General features: G+C 39.5%; 2 long non-coding RNA genes across 10 annotated transcripts in view; one reads left to right on the forward strand and one right to left on the reverse strand.

Annotated features, from left to right (window-relative positions):
- Positions 1–20: 20 nt before the first annotated feature.
- Positions 21–12795, forward strand: LOC129206110 (uncharacterized). Its single transcript, XR_008576999.1, has 4 exons — positions 21–130; positions 2964–3045; positions 9487–9622; positions 12675–12795. It is a non-coding gene; the product is annotated as an uncharacterized LOC129206110 (long non-coding RNA).
- Positions 8610–13105, reverse strand: part of LOC129206108 (uncharacterized) — a 156429-nt gene continuing 151933 nt past the window's right edge. For all 9 annotated transcript variants that reach the window (XR_008576995.1, XR_008576992.1, XR_008576993.1 and 6 more), the window contains one exon: positions 8610–13077. This is a non-coding gene — a long non-coding RNA (uncharacterized LOC129206108). The remainder of the gene's footprint in view (positions 13078–13105) is intronic.

Raw genomic sequence — 13105 nt, forward strand, 5'->3', positions numbered from 1 at the left:
TTGGGAAACCATTTAATACACAGACTGTATCTTCTGCACTCATTCAAGTGGTAAAAGGAAAAAAAGGAAAAAAAAAAAAAAGAAAATAGTCTTCCAGTAGCTCATTTTTGGCTCATGTTTTGTGTTTCAAGTAAGTTTGTGGATGTTAAAACAGCTGTAGACTCTGCAAAGCAGAATTGTCTCTTGATTTAGTCTGTGACATGATTTTGCTCATTCTTCCACTGCTTCCTGAGCTCAGCATGTCCCAGTGTTGTTGGAGAGATACCGAGTCAGCTGGCTGCTTTTCCAGTCAGCATTACTCTCACCATGCCTTTCCCTACAGACAGTAGCTCCTATGTGATAAGGAGAAGTTTTTGGCTCTGAAAATTCATCAAAAAGCACCATTCCTCTAATACGTATGTTAAACTAATCTCTGATGCATGGCCAATTTGTCTCCTGCACAACAGTCTTCTCAGTTTGCTGCTTTAATGCAGCAGGATCGGAAATAATCAGACTTTCCAACCATGTGGCTGAGCATGCAGTACAGAAACCTGAATGATTGAAAATTGTATCATTATCATACAGACAGAGCAACCCACGAGAGAGCGCTTTATATCATAAACGTAGTGGTGGAAATCGGAGTCAGTCCTCTTGCTCCCCATCCTGCACTCTGGGCAGTAGGTCAAACAACAGCATGAATGGTTCAAGGCTTCTTTGTTTAGCTTTTGGGTTTTTTGGTTTTCTTTTTTTTTTTCTTTTTTGCTGCTTCTGTAGCTTATCCCTCCCTCTTCTTAACAGCCTCCCAGAGGCTGATGTACTCCTGGTGGAACCAGACACTTTCATCCCAAGTCTCTTCTGCTTTTTTTGCCAAATCTAGTTCCAGCTTCAAACTGGTCAGGGGGAGCAGTGGTTGTAGGCAGGCTGAGGTGGATGTTAGAAATTGAGAACAGGAGGCTCTGATCTCTTACCAGCACCAAGAAAATTCTGTAGGCAGCTTAGCAGTCATCAGATCTGGAGACTGGATGGGACTGAGTACTGAGTGTTGCGGATTCATGCAGAATTATACTAGAATGGGTATTTCTAACTTAAGGGGAAAAAACCCCTCCCAATAAAGAATAGGGTTGGTTTAGTTCTTAGGACATTTAATGATGTACTGGCACATAGTAACTGCACTATAAATATAGTCTGAAAAAATATGAGCTTAGTTTGGAAGCTGCTCTCAGCTAAATTATGGGGTTTTGATCCTGACCTAAACTGATCCCACATGTTCCTGGATTCTCCCAATGTTTGAGTGCACAGTAAATCAACCGTAGTTTTTGCTTTTTATTGCAAAGAATGAACAGAAGAGATAGGGAATTATATGACTTTGGCATCTGTTTATCACATGGTTTAGGATTGTTTGATATCTTTTTAGTTTCAAGGTTTAAATAAAGTTTAAAACAGGTATACGGATCAAAACTGGTTAACTGGTATCAGTTTACAGAAAGCAGTCTGAATGATGTTCACCCAAGCATTTGTTCCAAAAATATTCAGTGCCTCTACGGAGAAGAATGCTGGTACTGATCTTACAAGTATTAGTGTGTTCTGCTCATGCGTATTTCGCATTATTGACTATGTGCAGAAATAGTAGTATAGTAGTCAACAATAAAGAAGAAAAAACTATCAAGTAACTTCCTTGGTAATAATACCAATGCTTTAAAGCAACAGCTCTTGTACCCCTGGTTTATGCTGCTTCTGCTTTGAAAAATGTGCATGTTCAATATTTCTTCTTTTTTTCCTCTTCTGAGGCCATCTCTTCCCTCTTCTTTGCTTCTCCTTGTTGTGCCAACTTTAGCAGTGTTATTATAAGCAAGTGTCTGTTCTGCAGCATAGATCTTAGCCCTCCCACCTCAGATCTACAGCTTTTTGCGTTTCTATTCACGGACGCATTTTTGTCATCTGATCCCTGCTCACCTGCCCTCCTGCCTTTTTTAATCTTAAGATATTTTGTACTACTAGTCTTTGTAGCCTGTATCTGGTAATTTCTTTCTATGCTTTGGCTTCTTTTTTGCAAGTTTAGTTTTGGTTTGTTTGGTTTTTTTAACTTGAGAGTTGGTACTTATATTCTTTAACGGTAGTATTAAAGTATGGCTAAACTATATTCTTGAACTTGGCTTTCCTAATGGACTGACTTTCCCCTCTGAAACATTAGTCTTGCAGCATGATTTTTTGTGAGCTGACTGCCCACACAAGTCTGTTGCCATGTGGGCTGTAGAGTCAGCTTGTCTGAAGTCTTACTCAGTAATTACCAGGTAATAAAATTTAACTGCCCCATAAAACCACATGGAAGAACCATGCTATTGCTGGCTTGTTCTACCCAGCTGTCCTCTTCCTGTGTGCTGGATCTTTTGGGCAGGGGAAAGGACTAACCAAGGTCCCGTTTGGCTCTCTTCTGTGTTTCTGTGATAACTGGTGACCTGGGTATGGGCTGCTGAAGTCAAGGCTCAGAGGACTTCTGTAACAAACTGGGAGTCTTAAGCAGGGAATCTGAACTAAACAGTTCCTATTTTATTTATCGGGGGGGGGGGGGGGGGATAATAAATCACTCCAAAGTTAACCCCTAAGACTTTAATGTTTTCTAGGCACCTTGAAAAATTTTTCACCTAGTGCTGCTTCAAAGCTAATCTACTGCAGCATTAAATTAGCTGGTGTAGAGTGAAGGTGTCTAACATGGACACAAACAGAGGGCAACTTTGCAACTCACCTAAATTGGCTATGACTCAAACTGGCAGAACTAGTCTTACTTCTCTAGTCCAGTAGGCATGCATAATAGCTTTGTGGAGAACTGAAAAATGTCAGGTTTCTGCCAACCTGCTAACAGGATTTGTATCACTGTTGTAATTTATACTACTGTGGTTCTAGTATCTTACCTTGTGAGTCTTCTGCCTCATTTTTTACTTCTCAGATAACAATCCCATTTATTTTTTTCTTTTTTCTTTCTCAAGGGTTGCAAGTATATCTGTGCAGAGTTTCTGGGAGAATTGTGAAGGAGTTTGAAAATTATACAGGAGGCTATTAAAATGAAGGGTGAGTAACTTGGGAGGGGAGGCTGCTGAGTTGTAGAGTCAGGTAACCAGAAAGGATCTTAGGATGTCATTTAATCCATGCTCCTGCCCCAAAGCAGAATATTTACACTCATATTCTTAATAGGTGCTTGTCTGAACTGTCCTTAAATATCTCCAGTAATGACAACCCTTCATTAGGCAACTCCTTACTCTTAATGTTAGAAAGTTTTTCTTAATCCTGAGTATAAGTATTCCAAGTTGTCATTTATGTCACGTCTGGGTCCCAGACATAACCTGTTTGGGATAGTGCAAAAAGAATACAGCTTCTTTTCTGCTTGTTGCACTGATTTTCAGGAGTGGAAAAGGAGAGAAGCAACAATGTGAAAGTTACTCTCAGAACGAAATAGCTATCTTCAGTGCTTTTTGTCAGATTGATCGTTACAGTGCCGGTAATGCTGGCAGACACTTCAGGGTCTCCCTTTGCAAGAGGGATCACAGCTAAGTGTTTCCTGCACTGAAATCAAAATCCTGAGCCTTCTGCAATGGCTGCACATGGCCATTCTGCTTTTAGTTAAAAACCAATGAGCTGTTACGCTGAAATCTAGGCAAGGGAGCTGTGAAGGGAAAACACACGAGAATGCCTTGATTAATAGCATCCCTAAATGACAATGGCTGTTTTATAGTTTTTATAAGGATTATAGTGTTTCTCATATATAAAAAAGGACAAGATGTGGTTGTAATTAATGGAGAGGCTCTTTGTTAAAGCTGTTAACTGTAGGAAAGAACCCAAGGGTTTCTCAGGCTCCTCAGTTGTAAAACTAACTAAATACATCTAGGGCTGCCTTGTGTCACTCCATGGCATCTTTCAAAGCTGTAATTAGCAGATACCTAATGAGTTGTGGCTACAGCGTGCTGATCAGATGATTCAAATATTTACTTTAGGCCTCTGATTCTCTTTCTCCACACAAGGGAGAATAATTTGGTTTCATACATTTAGAGCCTCATGTTTCTTCGATTGTCTTGCTTCAAAACTTCGTTGCTTTCAGTAGTCTGTCAGACCGAGTCCTTTCTAGTGTCTTCAGCAGCAAGGTACATCCAAAACGTTTAGCGGTGACAGTCCTTCCTTAACTAAGCCTTTTTTTTTTCTTTTTTGTAAGTTTACACAAAAGCCATATTTTCACTACTGTTGGTGGAGTCTGATGAGTAAAATGCAGTTGACCCTTTGACAGTTACAAAGGAGCAAATGACAGAGTGACACTGTTACCCTCCTTGCATTTTTTAGCAAGATTGCAGCTGTCCCGTTGCTTTACAGTGGATCTTGTGAGCATAGGATTGCATCTCGTTAATGGTGGGTGGAAACAAATCAAGCCAGGCTATATTTTTAGCTATAAAAGAGATTCAGCAATTTCACCAACAGGGCAGGGTAATAATATTTTGAAATCCAGATCCCTGACACTTAGCTGGCACAACAGACTCTTCTGCCAGAGACCATGAAGTGTGATGCCAGTAATAAGTTAGATGGGATTTAGTCTTGCGAGCTTGGCCCAGTGTACACCACCTCTTTTTCTGCACTGACTTTGCCTTCTTCCTCCCAAACTTTGTATTCATTTACCTGCCTGTGAAGCACAGGGCAGACAAGTTTTATCATCATGTTGTGACTGTGGAAGATCTTTTCAAAATGACCCACCGCAACAGTCAGCATTAAATTGTCACCATTCCTAAATATCAGAACAGGCAGGGCACGTGAGTAGCACAGCTATTTGCTATTTAGCCTTGGAGAAGTGCAGTATGATCTGAGTGTGCAAAGACTGAAAGTCTTTCCTGAGCCTGTTTGAAAACTTTGGATATTAGCTTTGACAGTAATTTCATATTGACTGTATTTGAGCTGACCTTGGTTCAGAAATTTCCTAATTGCTCCCTGTCCTCAACTGCTTCCACTGTAAAGAGCAAATATTCAGGTAAGAATTAAATGTTGAACTAGATCAAAGATAAAGATCTTTCAGTTAGCTATTTTTCCACACAGTTGGTAGTTCTTGAAGACTGTTCAAAGCTGTTCTTTAAGAAATAAATGGATGACTTCAGATGTGAGAACAATGGTACATCTAGAGATTTAATTGCAAATAGTATATTACAAGCAACTTCTGCTGCATGTACCTGAAATGAATTTATTCCTGGAATCAGTGCTTTTCTAGACATATGTCTCAGGGGACCTGAACTGAATGTTCAACAGGTTTTGCATAAGGAAAGAAAAAGTCTGGAGGAGGTTAGCATGTGCTGTAACAGTATCTGTTTTATAACAGTCATGGTTGTCACAATAAACATGATTAATTTGTTCTTCATTGCCAGCCAGTCTCTTAATTCTGTAGATGGTGGCAGAGATGAATAGGGAGCAAGCTTCATCCTTCTGAAAAGCTGTGAATTTAAACAGTGCCAATCTCATAGTTACGGGCAGTTGACTGAATCACACGTGAGTTGCAATCAGACCAGTAGTCCTTTTCCTAACAGCGATTTTTAATGTCCCGGTCTTATTCTTCCCTCAGCCCAATCATGTTTCTTTCAATGATGAAAACAAGGACTACTTTTTTCCTTTATCAAATTTGCTTTAGTCTGTGGGCATTAATTCATATACATTATGCAATTTACAGAAGACAGGCATTACTTCAGCTCCAAGTTTCCCCAAAATACATAGGTTAGTACTAATGTCTTTGAGTCTACCTTCTCACTACCATCCAAGCTCCTATAAATCATTTTCACTTTTAAATTTGTCTTTATTTTTGATTAAATGACAGAGAAATTACGCCAGTGGGCTCTGTAAGGCATGCATAAAATAAATCAATACGTAAACCATGACTGGTTATTCTCCATAGATTTTTCTCTTCTGTTGCCCCCCTGCTCTCCCTTCTGATGGGCAGTGTTGATTTGCTCTTATCAAACTGCTGTTGGTTATTTTTGCGATCATCTATCTTGTCCCTCAGATGTTGTTTATCTGGAGTGACATGTGCTTACCCATTAATTAGCAAAGTGACTTAGATATATAGTAGGTCAGCCTGTTTTTAAAGAGGCCTGGGCATTGCTGGGTTAAGTTGCATTCCTGTCTCTGCTCTTTGGATATCTGTCGGGTAGCAATTGTAAATTTTGGGATGTATCTTACAAGTGATCATGAAATTTGTTTGCTGATTTACACAGATGGTCAAAATCAGCAGGCAAAGTTTTGAAACACAGTGGTTATCTCTTCTTCTAAAAAGATATTTTATAACGCTAATTTGAAAACTCTGCAAACTGTTGAGTAATGTGGCTGTGATTAGCAGAGTTATGAATGGCACGGTCAATTTATCTAAACTAAGAGAAAAAAGGATTAATGCCAGTGCTTGAGAATTGACATGTATGAGGGTTTGGCCTATCCACCTCCAAGTATAGAAAAAGCTGTATTGCCTGCCTCAGTGAACAGGGTTTACTGCTGCTTAAGGTAAGTGAGGCTTCAGTGCAGTATCTGGAGTGTGTATAGATGCTTATTTAAAATAGACGTGGCAATGTAAAGTATTAAATACACACCTTCTCGGGCATTTCAAATCCTGTTTGGATGTGAAATTGTCATTTATCATAACCCAAAATGAGATATAATTCACAGACAATGAAAAGTGTATTAAAGAAAAGGATACGTGATTTGGTTGTACTTCACAAGTAAAACCCACGGTTATGTAAATGTGCAAGGGACACTACAAATGCATCTGGTGGCAAACACCACTACAGCCAAACACCTGGTCTCCAGCGTACCCTCCTGGTTCTGGATCTTCTATCATTGATATACTAGAAGTATCCATTCTAGTATGGGAAGATGACAATGATTTGCCACGTAGTCTAAAGTTTTGGAGATGTGAGGATTTTTTGGGTTTTATTAACCTTACACAGAGCTTTATAACTAACTCACGTGACTGGTGGGAACGCCGGTTTCCATGAATCATAAAGTAACTAATTAATTTTTGCTAGTAAGACAGCCTGCCTTGGCTGTCAGTCAGGCAGATCTTATTGTTCTATTGGTCACTCTCAGACAATTTTTAATGAACTGAATTAGAGGAAAATGCAACAATCTTCTTGCTTTAAAGATGTCTGTAATTATCACTATGAAAGTTCCTCAAAAATGATCTGTTTAGTATCTGTTTAAAATTAATGAGAAAATCCAGAACTAAAACAGGTAATGAGAGTCGATTAATTACTTCAAGCTATAGGGAAAGTAATTCCCAACAGACTCATTTAGGCTATCAGCCCATGGTCTACAGCTGAGAGACTGAACTGCATAGTGTTATCTGCAACTGGGAACACACCAGTATAAACTGCCTGAGCACCCCTACTCCACCAGTAGGTGTACAGGGTATGGTCAGGCAAGGGCTGGAAATAGCCTCAGAGATGCATGGCATGACCAGACACTTTACATTAAAGCCTTCTACCTCTTGGTGACATCCTTGGGCAAAAATAGTTGTAATATTCCATCCTTTTCTTCCAAAGAGTTGATTCATGTCTGGGATCCTGCAGCTTTTCCTAAAAGGGAGAGACTGATACTCCTGCTGTTATAGAACCACTGAATTCAATGGTTTTCCTTCCTTCAGACCAACATTTTTTAACTGAATGAGTAAACCGGCAGATGCTCTGTCACTTTTCTGTCTTGAAATTCCAAGCCATTAAAAAGAGCAAAGCTTGTGTCTGAACTATAGGGTGGGACATGGATAAATGACACAATTGTGTTTGCAAATGAACAGATGAGTTTACCTTGAGGTCTTTTCAACTTGCTTGCAATGACTAATGTCAAATTAGTATACAAAAAAAAACCCCAAATTGTGTTATAATTTACAAAGTAGCTGCTGAACTGTTAGTGCAACATAGTTGAAGGCTGTTTAACTTGTAATTGTGAGGGTTTGGATATTGGCATTGAGAGGAATGGGCTGCTTCTCACCTAGCACACCAGCCCTCTGTGGTCCGCCTCCCAGTCTGCCGGCCAGTCTCCCCTTCACAACCTTGGAAATGGCTCGGCAGTTCAACCAAATGTGAGATGGGATTTAATCACCTTAATTGCCTGTGAGGTCTGTGAGCACTGGGAGCTGGACAGAAGGGAAAGATTCGTGTTGGTGCCCACACTGACAGAAGCACCGTCAGAAACCATCAGTTACATCGTGGGTTTGACAGGAGCTGCTGGGCCAACCCATGTCTCCAGCTCGAGACTAACCACTGCCGGTATCCGCAACTTGGGCTGGTGTAGGGGAAGAGCAGATGGCCGCGCTTACTGCACTGGAAGGAGGTTTAGGGGACAAAGAGCAGAAATAGATGGGAAATCAAATTCTGCTAATTTTGCTGCTCATGGAATAAACTTTTATTATTGGAATGGCAGAGCAGCCCCACAGGTTGCTTTCTGTCAGGGTGAGATCCCTCTCACCAATCTAGTTTTTAAGTTAGGTATTAGTTTGGCATGTGTGCCTTTTCTAGTTCTTTTTCTCTACTGCAGAAGACTATTTATAAATAACGATCAGGGATTCTAAGAGTTTCTTTCATTTTAAAGACATTTATTGAAAATATATATATAAAATTAGTGGAGCGAAGGCATAACCAGTACTTGTGTACAGCTTGTGGGGATCAAAACATGACCGGTATTTTACACTGTATATTCTAATGTCCTTATAAATTGTCTTCAGTTGACTTTGAAGATCGTCAGAGGCTAAAATGCCTAGTGACTGTTTTGTGAACAATATTCCAAGATACAACACCTGGCAAAGACAACACAATAGCTTAATTTCATAACTTGTGGCATGTCTTTGCAGAGTGGACATAATTTTAAAAAATAACATGAAGATCACAATGCATGGATGTTATTGACAGGTAAGTGAGTGTAGATCCAAGTTGCAGCCAGTAAACTCCAACTTGCGTGCTTAGTTGTATAAGTGTTGGCACTGATCAGCTCTTTTGAAATCTAGTAGATGCTTTTCATTGTTTTTCAGTAACCTTTGAATTTGGCCCATGAATAATAGGTGGAGGCTATTCACTCTGCAACTAACGTTTTGGTGGTCTAGAGCAGAGTATGATGTGCTGATGTGGAAATGAGATACTGTAAGACACAGAAGCCTCGGATGATGAGTGAATTTCAGCTTTCAGCCTAGTTGGGTTTTTTCGTTTATTTGTTCAGAGGAGGGGGGAAAACTGAAAAATTTATGCATTACAACAGTGAACAGTTGGCCGCAGCTCTCATCAAGAGACAAAAAGTCATGCCTAATGACTAAAACAGACAGCAGGTTGCAAATTTGGACTTCATGATGCATTCCAGTCAGTAACATGAAAGACAGGAAATAACTTACATGTGCTGCCTTTGGGGAACAAGACAAGATACGGAGGTCAAGCATGGCTCTACTACGTTTGCTGATAAATCTTTTCAATAGTGGGCTTTTTTATTTTCCTTTTTTATTTTTTTCTCCCTGAGCAGTGTGGTATTGCCTGCAAAGCAGTGGGAAGATCAAACAGCCTTTCAGCCAGATGCTCAACATTGGTCACTGCCTTGGAGAACGATGAACCCATCAGCGCAGCTGAGCGCTGCTGTACATCACCCAGCACATGCAGAGGTAAGCTGCGAATGACCTTGAGCGCTGTACCAACAGCATTTGGCCAAGATCAGTAATAATGTCAATCTGTTATCTCCCGACGCAGTCCAACAAGCTACTGGAGACAGGGACGGACACTGTAGCAGCTTTTAGCTGCTGGTGTTTGAAAGCACATCTAAATTGAATCTAGTGAAATCACTGCACGTTAGAAAACCCTACTGTTGTTAGGATTGACAGAGCCCTGCGTCTGTATTCCTTTATGCTCTTTTGTAAAAATAAGATAGCAAACTTAAGAGGCTGTCATTCTTTCTGGTATCGAAATTTGGGCAAGTCACTAGAAAAGTGGTGATTTTGGTGTGGTAATGAACACAGTAAAATTGTGGGGTTTTTCTTTATAAATCCTGAAAAGCTGTAAAAAATGGCAATTTTACAGTTGCTATCCAAACACATCACAATACAGCAAATTACATTATGTGGTTCCTGACATTTTGGCTGTTATCATCATTACTAGAATGACAAGTTAACATTGGCTGCTTTGCAGGAGCAGGATCCTTGTTCCAAACAGTTGTCATTTAAAAAAGGAAAGAGTAGAAGTGAAGAAATAAGTTTCATGCAATCGATGGATTTCTCTTGCTCATCTATTTAATTACTTTTATTGTGGTGCTAATGATGAAGACTTTCTATATGACCATAGTAAAAAAAATAGCCCTTCTATGTCAGTAAGAATAAAGTGTCTAGACCTTTAGGTTAGAGAAAGTAAAGGGAAGAACATAGAGATGAATGGGATGAATCTCACTGTAGAATATGACGGTTGGACTTGATGATCTTAGAGGTCTCTTCCAACCTTAAAGATTCTATGGTATTTCTCCAGTAATCATAAATCTTCACAAGGTCTGCAAGCATGCTTAGATATAAGCATGCGGTTTAAGCAGTTTGTGTCAGAACCAAGGTATTTATGAATGGAAATGACATAATCATGTCTGTGGTGCAGCCGAGGTGTGTCCATACCACCGTGGCTCGACTGCAGTCCTCAGTGGTATAAAACATTGAAGAGCCTTCGCTGCCTGCCATGACATGGTTTTGGGCTTCCATTTGCACGTTAACAGTTTAGATTAATGGTTTTGACTGACTTTAAATGAGAAATTTAGGGATTTTAGCTCTTCGGTGAATAATTTTCTCTTAATTCATATTAAAGATATTTTCATCTGCCCTGTAAAGGAATCTTGTTAGAGTTCTGATTCTAGACCATGCTAGGAATGCAGATATGAATGGGAAAAATAATAACCAGAATATACACGAAATGGTTGGTTCAAAATTCGTGCTAGAAAAAGAGGAAGAGGGCAAAAAGAGAGTGCTGTTCTCTTTTCTCAATTTCCTTAGAAGCTAAAGAAAACTATTTGTTTATTTTAAAATGTGGAAGCCTTTTTCCTGAGTCTTCTTTGAATATTATAATAATCTATGCAGTTTAGAAATACCAGGGCCAGAGTAAAGACAGAACTTTTCCTATGCATACATAGGGTTTCAGCCAGCTGGGGCTGGAGACTTACCTAAGTAGTCAGTTATGTGCTGAATTGATGTTCATTCCTGTTTCAGCTGAAGTCAACAACAAAATTCAGAATAATTTCAACAATTCCTGGTTTAGAGTGCAATAAAATCTACTGGAAGCCAAGAGAATCAGCAAAAAATACTTTCAGAAGTCTGCATTTCCTTTGCACAATGAATTGTTAGAACATCATGTTGCCCAACAAGGTACAAATATTAGGTTGTTAGTTTCCCAGCTGCAAGTTAGTGGTGTGGGGAATGACATGCATCCACAAAGCTGCTTGTGCGTATCCATATTTCTAGACTTTAAAGAGCTAGTGACAAGGTAATTGTTTGATAGATGCAATATGTTACGGGATCACTATCCAAATAACACGAACATCAATATTTGGTCATATTGTCAGCATCTGAGCAATTTGCACTCAAATTGTGTCTGAAAGCAACAAAACCACATTTTCTCAGAAAAAGTTGCATTTGCATGTTCAGTGGAGAAAAATCTCTGCTGGTGATAACACATTGTGGTCAAATTCTCAAAATTGCTGAGTAACTTCTGCCAGACAAATACACACTGAATGTATTCTGTGAAAACTAAGCATGCTCTTGGCTGGTAAAGCACAACCCTACTCAAACACGCTTATTCTCCAAATGAGCTTGGGAACAAGTCTTGAAATTCCAGTTCAGTGAGTTCAAACTTGCATTGCTGTGAGCAACACCGAGAGTTTACTGAGTTAGTAAATAGAATTTGAGCCTTTCAGAAAGCAAATTAGAAATAATCGGTCAGATCAGTAACGTTGAAAATGTCCATTATTAATACGCTTTGGTATGCTTGCATTTTTCTCCATAATCATGTTGTCATAAACATTTTCCATTGAAAGTACAATGTGAACAACCCTTTTATTTTTCCAATCCAATGAATTTTTAGGAAGATGAATGGAATAACATTTCCATAAATCAGAAAGTGTTAGTGGTACCAGGACAGAAGGAACTTGCTTCAGTTTGACAGAAGATTTTGCTCTTTTAGAAAGTTCTTTTTGTATGTTGTGTTTTTACTCATTTGGACCATCTATGAATGAAGTTAAAAGGCAGTTTTGATGAACAGTAAGAAAATTATCAATACTGGATTTTAAAGCATTTAAGAAGACTTTGACCTTAGCAGTGTATGTCTTGTTAAACCAATAAATTAGAAGTGAGTCTACTTTATGTTAATAACAAATATAAATAAGCTTGAAATTTCTGTAAAATGTCCATTCACGTTTCCTGTGCACATCAGTGAAAGATAGCTGTGATATTTTTTTCTCGTATTTCTCTGAATCAGCCAGCGTGTCTATTTAAACGGGCATATTCGGTCCTTTACAAATGTATTGTAAAAATATATTGTAAAAGGCATGGTCGCTTCTGGATAGGTCCTACAGAAAGGTTAGGTTCCTGAAGACAGACAAAGAATAGTGCCAGAGTCCCAGCTGGGATCCAGACGTTCTTGCAGAACGGTGCACTGACCTTCTGTGTGAACGTCTGTTTTTCTTTGCTTCAGGTTCCCCAGGTGGGAAGGCTAACACCACAGCACGTGTCCTGAGCTGCCCTTGCCAGTGTCGCTTGTCACTCCCCAGAGTTTTGGGCTGTTCGGAGGCCAGAAAGTGGCTCTTCTTCCCCAAAGCCCAGCTGATGTGAGTGCATCTTGTCTTTAAGGTAAGTAGCAGTTAAATAAGGAGCAAAACCTGCATTTTTCCTGTAGCTTTTAATAAATCATTCCACATCGAAGGGCAGATTTTCAGCAACACAGACTGGTGTGGCTTAATTAAAAGCTTTGTGGAGACCTGTGGATCAGAGCTGTGCCAGCTTACAGCAGGCTTTCAGAGGGGAGCCGCTCCGTTGTCTTGAAATACAAAGGGCACACGATGAGCATGGTGTTTCTTTGGGAAAAAAAGTCCTGTGAGCTACAAAAACAAAGAAAGAAAAGAACAT

The sequence above is a fragment of the Grus americana genome, chromosome 4 (assembly GCF_028858705.1).
Source record: "Grus americana isolate bGruAme1 chromosome 4, bGruAme1.mat, whole genome shotgun sequence".
Taxonomy (NCBI): Eukaryota; Metazoa; Chordata; class Aves; order Gruiformes; family Gruidae; genus Grus; species Grus americana.